The sequence below is a fragment of the Apus apus genome, chromosome Z (assembly GCF_020740795.1).
Source record: "Apus apus isolate bApuApu2 chromosome Z, bApuApu2.pri.cur, whole genome shotgun sequence".
Taxonomy (NCBI): Eukaryota; Metazoa; Chordata; class Aves; order Apodiformes; family Apodidae; genus Apus; species Apus apus.
Window position 1 is genome coordinate 50,183,805 of NC_067312.1, and position 14,905 is coordinate 50,198,709.

Here is a 14,905-nt window from a genome sequence, read left to right on the forward strand (position 1 = left end):
ATTCTGGATTCAGACTGCCTTCAGTGTCAGCCAAAGCATGAGACGTGCTAGATGTGAACACTTGGCCATCTCTTCAATCTTTTTAATCTACATCAATGAGCATGCAAATGAGGCTCAAGTCCTGTTTGCTTGCCACAACTGCCTCACATCAGTAGTCTGCTCTTCAGGAACATGCTTTTTTCTTTCAGAATACCGTTGAACAGACTTTGGTCCCGTTCTCAGTTTTTCTCCTCCTCTGTTTTTTTCCTCAGTTTCCAAAAATAATTTATACATTAGTACGCTGAAATTGTTTGTGATTGTGAATCCAGGAGTTGCTGCTGCTCATCAAAAAATGGGGGTGTGCTAACAAACTCTGCTCTGTCAGTGTTTTGCACAGGTAGCATGATATAACACAATCCCCATTTCAGGACCTGTCAGTCATCCCCAAGTTTACCTGTAACCTATTTTCCGGAAGTCCTGAATATGCTCAGAATTAATTGATCTTTCATCATCAAACCATAATAAATCAGAGATTTTTTTAGAATTCCCACTGCCTCTGACTACCAGGGATCCTCTTAAGATCAACCTGCTTGCATCAGTGACCAACAAATCTTACTATTTCTGTGGTTTGGGCTGCTTTCTCAAATTATTTCAATGGTGAATGTTTCTTAACTCTTTTAGAAGCAGGTAGGCATGACACTATAGATATAACTAGTTTGAAAAAAGCAATGTCTAGTTCAAGTAATTTGTGTGTTAAAATCTCAGTAAGAATGGGATGCAACCCAATTATTTCTGAAGAAATTGGACTTTTTACCCCTTTTCCTTTAGAATTCAAATCTATTTAAACCACAGGCTTTGTACTGGAAGAAAATTGAAGCAGTAAAGTAAAAAGAACTTGAAAGTTACCAATTTTAAGTGAATATATGGATACCTCAATATATATCCATTATTATATATATTTGCTTCAACAGTTCCGAAGACTTCTGCACAGCAACTGTCTTGTACTACTGCAAAAAGTAAGTAATATATTGTGAGCAAACCTCTATAATACATACTGTAAACACATTGCTGTAGGCAAAACACCTGCAACTGCTAAGTTTTGCTATCTATTAAGACAGTAAAAGGAGTTAAGCTCTTTTTGAAACAAGGACATCTGAAAGAAGGATTAAAAAAAAAAATTACCTGTAAAGCACAGGTAAAGTCTAGAACAAAAGATTCAGGCAAATCGAGAAACCCAGCCATAACAACCATGTCAAATGAAAGAGAATCAGCAACCTGACCATGTTAGATCAGAAAGTTGTCTGGGAAGCAGAGGATATTAAAGGTTTGGGCAACTTTAAACTTAATAACAAGAAAGAGCTTCAAAGCAAACTGCACTATGAAAAAAAAATTAACAGTTCCAGAAGACAGTATAGGTCAGATTTTTGTTAATAATCAGTCAAATGCTATCAGCAATGCTGCATATTTATGGCAGTTCTTCTCAAGGTCCACAAAGACTTGAGAAGGAGAAAGCAAATTTTCCTGATTCATACAGACGTCTTGCATCTTTGAGAAAATATCCTCAGTGACTTACTTGGCTTAATCCAGCATGGTGACCAAAGGAAGAGAAGAGAAAATAATCAAGAAAATAATTTTAAAAATATATGGCCTGGTAATGACATTGTATAGCTCTGTTCTGCTATGGAAGTGCTGAGTGAGGCACTGGGCACAAATTAAACATTAATTCTTCCTGTACATCAGGAGGCACACTTTCACTGTGAGGGTGACCTAGCCCTGGCACAAGCAGCACAGATAGACTATGGAATCTCCTTCCTTGGCAATACTCAGTAGCTATCTGGAAATGATCCTGGACAACTGGCATGCTCTGCTTGAGAAGAGGTTGTGGCCAGATGACTTCCAGAGATCCCTGCCAGTCTCAACAGTTTGTTATTTCTGTGGCATGTTTCTGTGAAGGGAAAGGACAGCTTCACTAGGTAACCAGAACTTGTACAAGATCCAAATGCATGTTTGAAGATGTGAGGCAAAGATGGTAGCTGAAAATTGAGAGAAGAAACAAACCTTATCAGAAATGTTTTTCCTGGTTCACTGTGCAAGTTTAAGGATTAATTTGGACTTAAAGTTTAAAATGCCTAATATAGACAAAATGCGTTCTAAGCCAGGCTGAGAGACATTCAAGGTCAGACTTACTGGGGCTCTGACCAATCTGTTCTGGTTTGACACGTCCCTGCTTACTGTAGGGGGCTTGGACTAGATGACCTTTAGAGGTCTCTTTCAGCCCAATACATTCTAAGATTCTATTCATTCCATATGTTTCAAATTACTTGAAACAGTAACCCATTTGAAGCTGAAATAAACAATACAAGTTTAATGAAAGCAATTCAGATAGCAATTGTGTCAGAAGATTCAATACAGTTTTTACAAACGTCAGTTCTGAATGGAGCATGCTAGTAGAAGTCCTTCATCCAGATAAAGAATTAAGTGCTGCACATCAAAATGAAGTAAGCTGTTTTGGCAGCTCCAAAATCAGTACCATTTCTTTTGCTTGTATCTTGGTAAATTAGCTTAACTGGCTGGTAGACATGAGAGAGAAACTATGAAAGCTCAAATATAACTTAAGGCAAATTCTTTTGAATATTTTTCGCACAAAGTTCCACAAACTGTTCACCGAATCATTCTCCAAACAGATCAAATGAGTTGAACTGTCACTCATCAAAATTCCTTTGGAATATAAGCCAAGATGCTAAAAACTGGGTTAAATTAGGTTTTAATGTACCTAAGAAATGTGCAATCCTGCTAGGAAAGGTGACTTATGAATGGAGTTTGTGGAGGTTCATCTTTAAAGATAAGGTCTATGTGAAACCCATTAGTTGTGGGCTATTACTAACTTTCCTGAACAGAATGCATTAAATGTCAAACGTATAGTTTGGGAGATTTTAGCAGTTTAATTTCCTGCAGATATGGATCGGAAATACATCTCTGTTCATTTTATGAATGTTTTTTGCCAGCTAGTAACCAGATGGTTGGGGGGTTTATTTTTAATATATAAAATATGAAATAGTGAATCATGTAAGTGCTAGCCAAGAAGAAAGAGCAAACACAGATTCCTTCCTTGATGATAACATTGAAGTGGGGAGAACGAAAAAGCTCTTCTAAGATAGGATTCAAGAGCAATCTTCTAAATCCAAGAAAAAAAATGCCTATGGTTCACTGATATAAGAGGCACCATCTGAGTAAACATCAGTAGCCTCAGGGGGTTATCAAAATCTGCAAGGAATTTTCTAGCACTTCTTGTCATCTTCCCTATGTTTAAATTAAAAACACAAACCAAAACACACACTGCTCCACAATTTCCATGGGTGAAACCAGAACTGAGAATTCTCAAATCTGAATAATTTCCCAGACAGCCAGAGAGGAAGGGAGTGTTGTTGGACTTTGCTCCTGCATCTTCTGTTTGCTGATTTGCCAGTTTGGGGCAAATCTTTTATGGATCAAAGAAACACCAATTTATACTCTACCTAGAAGTTTTGCAAAGCTGATGTCCGTATGACAGAAAAAGCTGAAACCTATTTTGAGGACTTACTGAGAGAATCAATATATAGGTATTTTCCTTACTGTTTGTATCACTTACTGTGGGAGAAAGTCTGCTGATACTGCAGAGATCTTTGGACTAATCTAATGGACAAATGACCACTGGCTAATCCCCAAATCAGAAATTCTGTTATATTAATTTTGAATACAGTCCTTATTGAACCACTGCCCTTCCTGTGGAAAAGATGTGCTTTGCTGTAGAAGATGAGACCTATGTCTATGCTCTAATGATTAGAAGAAACATAAATATTCATATTTCCACTGCTGGTAAATGGGTATAGGATAGCAGGCTTGCACTCAAAGACAGCAGATTTTTTTAAGGTGAAGAGACAGTTAAGTGAATTTATGGAACTGGAAAATCAGCAGGCAAGGAATCATCCTAGAAATACAGTTCACCTTCAAGATCATGATAAATTGTGCCTGATCACAGAGAGAATGCTTGGATTTCAAAGGTTACATCTTCCACAGGAGAGAAGGAGATAAGCCTATTGATGATGAGAGCATGGGCACATTGATTATACCAGGAAGAGGAAGGTTTCAGAGATCTGAAACTTAACAAATAGAAGGAAAAGTTTATAATGAAAGGAAATTTTTGCATCTATTCCATACAGATCAAGGGAGAAACATGAACCTATAGTTCTTTGGTAAGCTGATATTTCTGGCATCTAAATATTTACAGTGTCTTAGGAAACATGCAGTCTTCTGTAGGATTTGGAGAGGATAGCAGCAGTTGCCATGATGGCTTTTGTAAGCTAATGCTGTAAAGATGAAATCAGTGTACATCATCTAGTGACTCAACAGTAAGTAGCAATCTGATTGGCACACCACAGCATTTCTCATAGCTGGGCATCAGCAGACAACCCTACAAATCTCTTGTTTGGAGATCTGGGAAAGCGAAAGTGGATTCCTGTCATTTGGCTGATGTATGGATCCTACCAACTCAAACTGATAATCGTTTCAGTCTGAACAGAGAAAATGTGATTATAATTTCAGACAAGTCAAATGGAGAAGCCCTTTAAAAAGAAGTAATTGATTTTTTTAACTCAGAGAATAAAGAAATACAAGCCCCTACCTGAAAAAAGGGAGAGGCCCTATAACTATTACACTGTTTGAAATCACAGGAATCTTGAAAATTAGAACTGTGACCTTGGATGTGCCTCTGTATGATGAAGGAAAGGGAAGGGAGAGGATTTAATGTCCAGAAGACAGTCAGACAACACCAGAATACAGGTTATATTGACTAACTCTATGTATGTACCTTCTATCACAGAAGGATGGGCTGTGGCTGAGTTACTGCAATGACTTTTTCTTTGTGAACTCAGTTTCCCTCTTGCAGCTGAACAGAATCACCACTTTTCATCCATTCCTTGATTTAGTTAAAGTACAGAAGCATTACACTGATCATGACCCAAGGACATTAACTAGAGAGACAATCACCTGCAAAATGCTAGAGCTCTGACTTACACCAAAACACCAGATTGCCTACAAGAAGGTATGTTGGCTGATACTTTAAGCAAAGTGTCCCTGTGAGATTTGGTGGCTGAAATGCCAGTAGGTCATAATGCAGGTTCATATCACTGTCTGAGGGGTTTTTCTCCAAGAAAGAATTCCTACACATTTGCACATGCTTTCCCAGATGACACACAGGTGTAGAAGTAGGCATGGTGAAGTGTGACCAGCACTAGAGAGGAGGTGAGGAGGACAGCAGCACTCCCACCCCTGGCACGCAGTGGAAGGCAAGGCAGTGGTGCCAGGCATGCAGGTACTGCTTAGGCTCTGGAAAGCACATTGCTGGGTCAGAAGCTCAGCTGGGAGATAGTTCCCACTGACTTACTGAGGAACTGAAGATTTGGTGTTAGGAAACAGTTAAAATTAGCACAGTAACCTGGCAAGATGGTGTCATGTTAGAAACGCGAGAAAGGACCTTTAAACCTAACATCGTACTATATGTAGCTCTCTCAAGCAAAGAAACAAATAACTCAAGGCCCAGTTTTTAAATTAAAACACTTCAAGACTTTCTAATATTGTAGCAGACAGTTGCATCTCTCAATATGCCTGCCTCAGTTTCCCTCTATGATTCAACTGCTTTTTTGTCACCCGGTTTTACAGGCCCAGGTTGGGAGTGAAAAGATCCCATGAGAAAGGAAACAGCCTAGCAAACCCAGAGCTGGTTACAACATTGAAAGGCACAAACAGAGGACCAAGTTGATGTTCATAACATCAGCTGCTCTCCAGTGTTGAAGAACACGGAGCCCAGCCCAGCCACAATTAGGCCTAAAATGGAACGAATAGATAAACAAAAGAGTTTGCTTGGTGGGAACAGGGACTTCATTTTTTTTTTTCCACTGTTTTTTTCTTTTATTCTCCAATGAGAGATTTTGGAGGTACAACTAAATGGTTACATGACAGCAGTCAATCCACTTTCTTCTGTAAAAGCCTGGTCCCATCTTTGATTGAGGTGACTTCCCATACACTTTCCCAGGAGGTTGCTGGACCTTCTCTTCTCCAGCAGGAGCATCTGCCAGAGAGATTAATTCTCAAGAGTTAAGACCCACCCGGGGACACTCAGCTGCAGCCGGGCAAGGGTCAGAGATAATAACTACTTTGATTTGCTTTATTATCAAACTTAATGTTAAGTAATTTTCATAATTAAATTTTAAGGTTATAGAATCCTTCAAAATTGGTAATTAATGTTCCTGGCCTAGGCTAACCTTTATTGTTTGATATAACTACAAGCAGTAAATTTCATTGTTAAGGTACCTGTTGCATTCAGACTTCAGCTTCTGCTCCAATCTCCCAATTTCCCTACAATATGACTCTACTTGTGCTTTCTACTTTAAAGAGTTAAGAACCCAACATCATATGCAATAAATCTTGATCTGTGCATATGTGAGGGACCAGCCCTCCGGACCTACTTTGGGAAATGGTATCAAAACCTTGTTGTAGCCCCTGCTCCTGTGCATCCCAAAACGCCTGCCTGGAAGGATGGAAACTGCAGTAATGGCCTGCATAGATTAGATACGATTGAGATAACGACAATGATGGAGGGGGCAGAGGTCGACTCCAGCTGCTCACACATGTATGGCTCAATCACAAGTACTCGTTGTGAAATCAAGATTCTAGGCCTATAAAATAGGGGGGCTGCAATGGTGGGCTTTGGGAGTTTCATCAACACTGACCATCGACATCGACCCTCCCCCGTTGGCTGGACCAAGGACGCTGGATCCAGGACTGGTGGTTTTCCTGTTCTCTCTCCTGTGTCTTTCTCCCTACTCTCAACTTTTTCTTCTCATCCCCTTTTACTTACTTTATGTATATATATGTGGGTGGGTTTTTTTAGGTTGTTCAGTATTAACTCCTACTAGTGTAATAAATGTGTTATTTGTTACAAGCAGACCTTGTGTGTCACTGCACCTTAAGCTGATCAAGGGGTATTGGACGGTCGAGCTGTTACTCAGGCCATCAGACATTTACTCTCTCTGGGAAAAGACCAGGTCTGAGGGAAGGATTTTGGGCCCAGCCGCACCTGGGCTCCCCTCTGAAGGAAGTCTGGAAAGCAAGGGGGTTCAGTCCTAATCTCCTTGGGCTGCCCAGTCTGAGTTGTGACACGTACAGGACTGGATACAGCTGCACCTGGCTCCTCTATTGCAGCAGGAGCTTAGAAAGCAAGGGGGTCCAGTTCTAACCTTCCTGGGTTATTAAATCTGGGCCGTGTCAGCATATACGTCTCGTTTGCCATCCCATCCCATTTGGGACATTAATGTGTTAAATATTCAGCACACAGTGCTTAAAAGTGTTTAATGCAAATATTGGTGGATTATAGTACATGATCATTGGATACATGCAGTCCCAAAAGATTTTTCAAACATAGGTAATCCTCTTTTAAAATAATAGTTAAAAACAAAAACAAAACAAAAACAAAAGCAAAACAAAAAACCCCAACACAAACAAACAAACATACAAAAATCCAACACTGTTAAAAATCTGGTATCATGTTATTTAGTAAAGTGATTACTGTGATTTTTTTTTCAATTGATCATTTTGTATACTATACCGTACAGATAGGTATATGCTAGCTGTATTTTGAATTCAGGACATAATTTTATTTACGACACACTATTTGGAAAACAGAACATTTTCCCAAAATAAAATATTGAATGAAAACTGTTTTGAATGGAGGATTTTTTAAAAAAGAAAATATTGGAAAGATTTTATTTGTACATAATACCCGTGCACTTCCACTAACCTTTAGATTAGTTAATACACAAGTCCATTTTTCTGAATATTTTTGTTGCAATTTATATGAATTAATCTATAGTTAAGAGATGCAGTAATTAAAAAATATGGCACCTCCAGTTTAGACAGATTATTTGCACCTACCTACTAGAATACAGACAACACGAGCATTCACATCCGATTCTTGTTGCCATGACAATGGCTTTGGTCTCTCTTTGTACTTGGAAGAGCTTTCTTTCTCCCAGACAAATGCGCAGCTTGCTCTTCATACTCCAAATTCCAAATTCCTTAAATGAAGGAAGATAAGATTAATAGAAGACTTACAGCAAACAAGATTAAAAACAAAACAAAACAAAACCAAACAAAACCAAACACAAACACAAACTAAAAAAAACACCAAACACCAAAAACAATGTTTGACTATAAGTGTGCCTTAAAATAAAATTGAGGAAAAGTTGTGAATGCAGAATTTCTTGAAACGGAGGCCTATGCTTGACCAAACTTCTCTCACTATACAGCTCTGCTTTTGTAAGATGGGTAATCCTGCTCAGTGGAAGATACAAGAATTTTTACACAGTTTTTACTGTAATTTGGGTTGTAATGAGGTTTGTGTTTGAAGCCAGCTGGTCAAAATAAACTATCATTTACATTCCTGACTTAAGTCAGTGTCCTAGTGTTGACACTTCAGATGACAGAGAGTTTTGCTATTTCCACCTCACTTTCTCCATTGTTCATTATTAACAGTTATGTTCAACAGCACAAGCTAAGTCTGAAAAAGCATGCCTCTAATCATCCCCCTGCCAGCCAGTGTAACCATTTTTTTTTCCTCACTGATTTAAGAGTTTTCACTTCAGTGCAGTGTAACACTTCACTGGCAAAAAAACCCTGAGTCTTCTGTATAACACCATTCAGTACATGTAACACTGTTACAGGTCCTTCAGCAGCAAATAACTAATTGTCTCAGACACACCAGGCCCACATCCTTGTCTTCTGCTAGAAGTTGTATGCCTTGTTTTCCAGCTTTTCATTATCACTAGGCAAAACTTTCCTGATCAAGATGCACAAAGTAAACCACTTACATAAAAAATTCTCAAGTAATTTAGGCATCAAACATCCTATAAAATATTTGAAAGGTTAAGAACAATAACCACTGCTTACAGCTATCCCAATAAGATGTTAGTTGTTGGATTTCCAGAGAGAATACATAGCATAAAGGCAACACCATTAACCTTCTGCTGACATGCAATAAAAAAAAAAGAAGAATCTAGCTTCCAAATCACTTTAATATTGTTGTATCTGGCTTCCTAGCTGTAGAGATATAGCTAAAAGCCACAGTTCACAATAATAAAGCCAGAAAGGCCATTTGTGTTGTGATCATAGCTGCTTCCATTATAACAAGTCAGTTCTGGTTCAAAGAAAGTTGGAATAATTTTGTACATGCCTTCAGGGTGCTGTCATTTGCTGTGTTGGAAAAATAGTATGCTGGGGTAGGTAGATGTGTTTTTCTTTCCAAAACTAAGTCTGATGTAAGCTGTTATGAACTGCGGAGTAGGAACATGCTGCACCTCAACAAATGAGATGCTGTCAGTATTGTCATTTAGCATGAAGGTATTCTTTACTTCTTCTGTGATTAGACATTATTAGTTATCTCTCCCAGATCCCATTCTTTTGAGATGTCTCATGCAATTTGAAACTGCTTGTGACTTCAGCAGCTGTGCTGGAGATTGCACTGTGGGTTAAGTTGGTGTGAAAGCGGCCTTGGGAGAACGTATCTGCTTTTTCTTATTCTGAAGGGCACCTACTCTGTATTTTCTGTGAGAAGCACCAGGTGAGTTTTCAAAGGTCTCTGCCACTTAGCTCTTCATATAATGCAGTAAAGAGTATAAAATCTTAAGTGTTGTTCTATTTCAAAAAGTCTTCTGTGATTCTAGGAGTCTTTAGCTGCAGATTGACAAGACTATCTGAGCTTGTCTTGAAATACATATGTGGTCTTGAGTTTACTCTACAGAGACCTGCTGGAATTTCTAGGAATTCAAAAATGCATGTGCCACTATTAAGCTTAAGGGCTGCAGGAGTAAGAAAGCTGCAAATGCCTATAATTCAGTTTAGATGTCTTATTAACATAATTCTTGTTATTTAATTTGCTCTTCTAATGTGTGCTTTTCAGGGAGTCTAATTCTGCTGATCTCCTTCATAAATACTAAAGGAAATTACATTCTCGAAGTCAGGCAAGGCTTTCCCAAGGCATACATCCTAGGGGAAGAACAAAAAAAAAAAAAAAAAAGGCAAAAAAAAAAAAAGCAGTATCTTCCTGGCAAATCTTTAAATCTTGCATGTATCTTACAGTTTACAAAGAAGCCATTTTAGATACAATCAGCATGTTACCATTTTAAGATAGCTCCCCAAAGGTAGACAGAGTGTTTAGGAGGGAGATGTTATCTGTTGCAGGTTTGCACTAAACTGGGTGTTTGGTGCCTTCCCACGAATCAAGCACACCAAACCAGATTTTCCTTGACATAATTATACACAAAATTATAGAGTTAGTAAGTTTCCAAGTCCATGCTCCTTATAGTGAGTGATTGGTCAGCAATTTACATATAGTTACATCACTTTTTCTGTTATCATGCATGCCCAGGGGAAGGGTCTTTTAGACCTGAGGGTGTGATTTTTAGTATTACAATGACATTATAATGAGCTAAGTTCACCTAAAGGACACAATGCCACAACTTCTACAGCTTCAATTTTTTACTTATTCATTCTGTGAAGAATATGATATAACAGGCATGTGCCATTAGAGAAAGAAATATATCTTCTCACAGCCCTTTTAGTTCTAGAAACTGTTTCTTGGACTGAAAAAAAATTATCAGCAGAAACACCTGTTGTGAAGGATAGTGGAAAACATCCTTCTTGTTTGGTAATATTTCTTTGGTATAAAATCTTTCTGACTTGAATAGCCTCTGCTTTCAGTAGCTTCAAGCTTGCCTGAAGATTAAATTCCTGTTGTTATTTTCATAGCTTTTGGATGTCTTGGAGCCAAGAGTATTTTCTCTGAAGTAAATCTGGCATTTGCCATACTGCTTTGTCGAGACTTTAACATTGCAACAATGTTGGCTGACTTGATATTTCACTTAAATGGATATTCTCTATTGGCATGTAAATACCTTTAATAGGAACTTGTATTTCATGTTGGACATATGTATCTATTGAAAATTTTTCTGTAATTGTATGCTTTTATAAACTTTTGGCACCACACCTACTCTGCAGAATTAGGCTTTGCAATGTACAGACCAGAGACAGGACAACTGAACTGGAAGATTAATTTCAGAATGAGTATGTACATAAACATATACTTACACATATACAGATAAATACGCATAAACAAAATTATGTGCTTTAAAATAGCTGTTACTGAGGAAAGAGATCGAGGAGGCACTGTGTGCAGTTCTCTGAAAATGTCAGTTCCAGAGCTCACTGGCAGGTAAGAAGAAAAAATGAACATTGGACTGCACTGAAAGAAGGACAGTTAAAGGGGGAAAAAAAACGACAGAAAGTACTGTTGTGCATTTTCAAAAATGTATGGCCCCTATCTTGAAACTTTCCTGCAGTTCTAATGACTTCCTCTTTAAAAGGATATAATAGAACTAGGAAAAGTAATGGATGCTTAACAAGATTATACAACTATAAATAGGTGTGGATATAGTAGATAGAAAATTACTTACTTTTCACTTCATATGAACTATTTAAGATAGAATTAAATTATTGAGTAACAAATGTAAAAAACAACAGCAGCAACAAAAACAGAAAAAAAAAAAGCAAGCAAACAAAAAAACCCCAAACCAACCAACCAAAAAAAGTGTAACTTGTGGAAATCCAACGAGTAAATAGATTCAAAACGATGTTAGGAAAGTTCAGAAAAGGTGGGTCTTCCAGTGGCTGTTAAAAATGAAAGCTTATACATGACCTGCAATTCTGAAAATCACTAAACCATTAATTGTTTGAAGTCAGGAGAATGAAGTAGAGTAAGGATTATTTTATGGAGGTCCTTATAACTGTTTTATCTACTACATGCTCCCCAAATATAAGCACTCTAACAAGTATTATGCAAAATTGCTTACACAAGGTGTAAGTAATTTATTTCTCTTCCTAGATTGCTTTATGGCTGTTCTTATCAATGCCATCCATTTATGCAGGATTATACAGAATAATTCTCAGGCAAGATTCTACTCTAACAGTAGTCATAAAAAAACATGTGCAATTCAGATACACAGACTAAAATTTATAAATAAGCATTACCTTCCTCTGAGCTAAAAATTAAGTCTTTGTAGCCTCTTCACATAACTATTAAAAATATTATAGTAAACATAAAGGTGAATAACTAAAATATTTTTTCTGTTTCTTGGTAACAGAGGGTTATATATTTTTTTTACATACAAAATATAACAGTTATTATAGTCTAATTCATTTGGCAGAAGCTTAAGAGTAGCTGTGTAGAGTAAGCTACTTCTGTATGTGGGGTATATCACATCAGTCAAGTTCACTGAACAGCCACTGTTACTTGTGATAAGTATGCTGGAGAGTTTCTACAACAGAGGTATTACTGCAGATACTTCAGAATAAAATGGCTGCAAAATGCAAAGAAATGTTTGTGGTCATTCTTTGGAGGCTGAAAAGAAAGTTTTACTACTTACAGAATTGTATTGAGAAAAAAAATGCAGTGACTCTTTTTTCCTCCTGTTTTTGACTACACATAACTTTAAACTTATTGTAAACTTGAAAACAACTATCTGAAAATCAGGAAAATATGTTTTTTGGGGGCTTTCAGAGATTTTACAGGTTTGGACTCCTTTGAGTTTAGAAACAGAAAGAAGAAAGTTATTTTTTCTGTGAGGATAAAATATTTGAAAAGCACACCAAGGATACATATACTTAGAACACATTTTTGAAGACAGACAGACACATTATTTCTGGTCTTTGTCAGACTTCTACAACAAAAAGGAAAATCTTATTAAACTATATACATAGAAAGCCAACTGACTTAAAAGAAAAGGTAATTTGATAGAAACTTCAGCTGTATCCTATACGTTTACTTGGTGATAAAACAGAAGTCAACAAAAAGATAGTCTAAAAGTCATACTGATCAAAGGGCATTATTCATGCATCAAGAACATTTCTGAGTAGGCTATCTGGATAAGTCATATTTTGCTTCCCCAAATGCATCACTAGGTAGCGTAACTTACATAACTTTTGGCAACAGTTTGACTGTAACACAGAAATTCATCCCCATTAGTGTCCTCTCCTAAAAAGTAGGACGCCTGATCTCGCTCTTCCCATGTGGCCTGAAATGCATGTCTGATGTCATTCCCTAACCTGATGTGTGTTTGGTACGTAACCAGGGATAACCAAGTAACTGAACTTACTCATGAGATACACATATTTTGTCAAGTCAAGACAAGGACAAGAAGAGACCTGGGGAAAGTGAGTGATAGCAAAGAGGCTGCAACCTTCCCAGAATATTCACTAGCCTCCCCAAAACAGTCAAGTTTGTGTCTTTTTCCCTTTAAAAGTGTGAAGAAGCTTTGGAAGAACAGTGGCATAGAGTGGGCCATTTGCTTTGGCAGCAGCATCTTATAATGTAGAGAAAATAAATCCATAATAGCCTTGTTTATATTGTAGCTGGAATGTAGCCATGACCTGATAAAACAGAAATACATGGCACTGGCACATTGCATTAGTATACTCCTACTCTGCTTGCCAGGGTCATTGATGAAAATATTTAAATACCGTCAGTTCTAAAACCAATGCTTGAAAAACTCTCTGAGTGCCTTCCTCCAGCCCAGTAGTTCATCTTTCATCAGAGGCCAATGTCATCCCCTTAGCCATTTTTAAAGTTCATATATTAATCCACAATGCTCACTAATGTATACTTTCAGGGCATTTAATTTAATAAATTATATATGTTTAGATACCTATATTAATTTTCCTGTCTCAAAATTACGAAAAAAGCTTCTTTGTGGTATTCCATGTTACAAAACCTCTCTGATGCTTGAGGAGGTATGTGAAGGGATTTAGTTAAACTTAATATGACCCATCAGTAATTGCTAAGAAAAAGCTAGCCAGTAAATTAAAAAAACAGAAAAGTAAAAATGTCATGCCTCTAGTATGTAAATGAGAGGAAATTCACTAAGCGTAGTTCATTAAAATTAATGAAATTATCTGCTTGCCATACTGTAGTCAAGATTAAGAATTAGGAATTTAAAATCTCAAGACTAATATTTTGTCTCCCCTTCTTCCAGTGAAACAACCCCATGGCATCTGTGCATGCAAAATATATTGTACAAATTACTGAAGTGACTCTAGCAGGCTTGTAGGGATTTGGATATTGCACAGCTGGGGAAAAAAGAATTAAATCCTTGCAAAATTAGTGCCATAGGTCTGCATTTTTGCTTTTTCTTAGTTGATATCTTAGAAGCTATGTTATAGCTTAACAAGTGATCAGCATGGTCTGTTCTGTAGATGAGGATTCACAGCCTCTGTGTAGTTGATTTTGTATTGAGGATTTAATACTGCTTGTACACTTTTGTCTGTAGCCATTAATTTTGCTTTACAACTCCAGGAGACTTAACAGGAGTTTTCTCCTGTTGGATAACCCTTCTATAGAGAAATAATCCTTCACTGTTAAATTTCTACCAGTTGTTGCCTGGGCTTAGACGTTCCAACCTAAACAATATTATGTTTAACCTACTGTAGTTCAGTATAAGGGAACATAATTCCCATTTTGACCACCACAAGGGAAAAATTCTGCACTGCTGTAAACTTTTTTTAAAAAAAAATATTTGAATTTACCGTAAACAGGGTAGTGGTCTGTATATTTATAAATAAAATTGACTTCTATGCACTGTAGAGGAGAAACAGAACAGCAGCCATCTGGATTTTGAAAATGTCACCATTTTGTAAATGTACAGCATAAGCACCATTACTTCAGCAAAATTAATTTTCTCATCAGCAGGAGAAGAAGTTCAAGATTAGTTATATATTAAACAATCAATTCATAGAATCTAATTGAAGAAAGACCTTGAAACGGAAGTCATACAAAAAAGGAAAC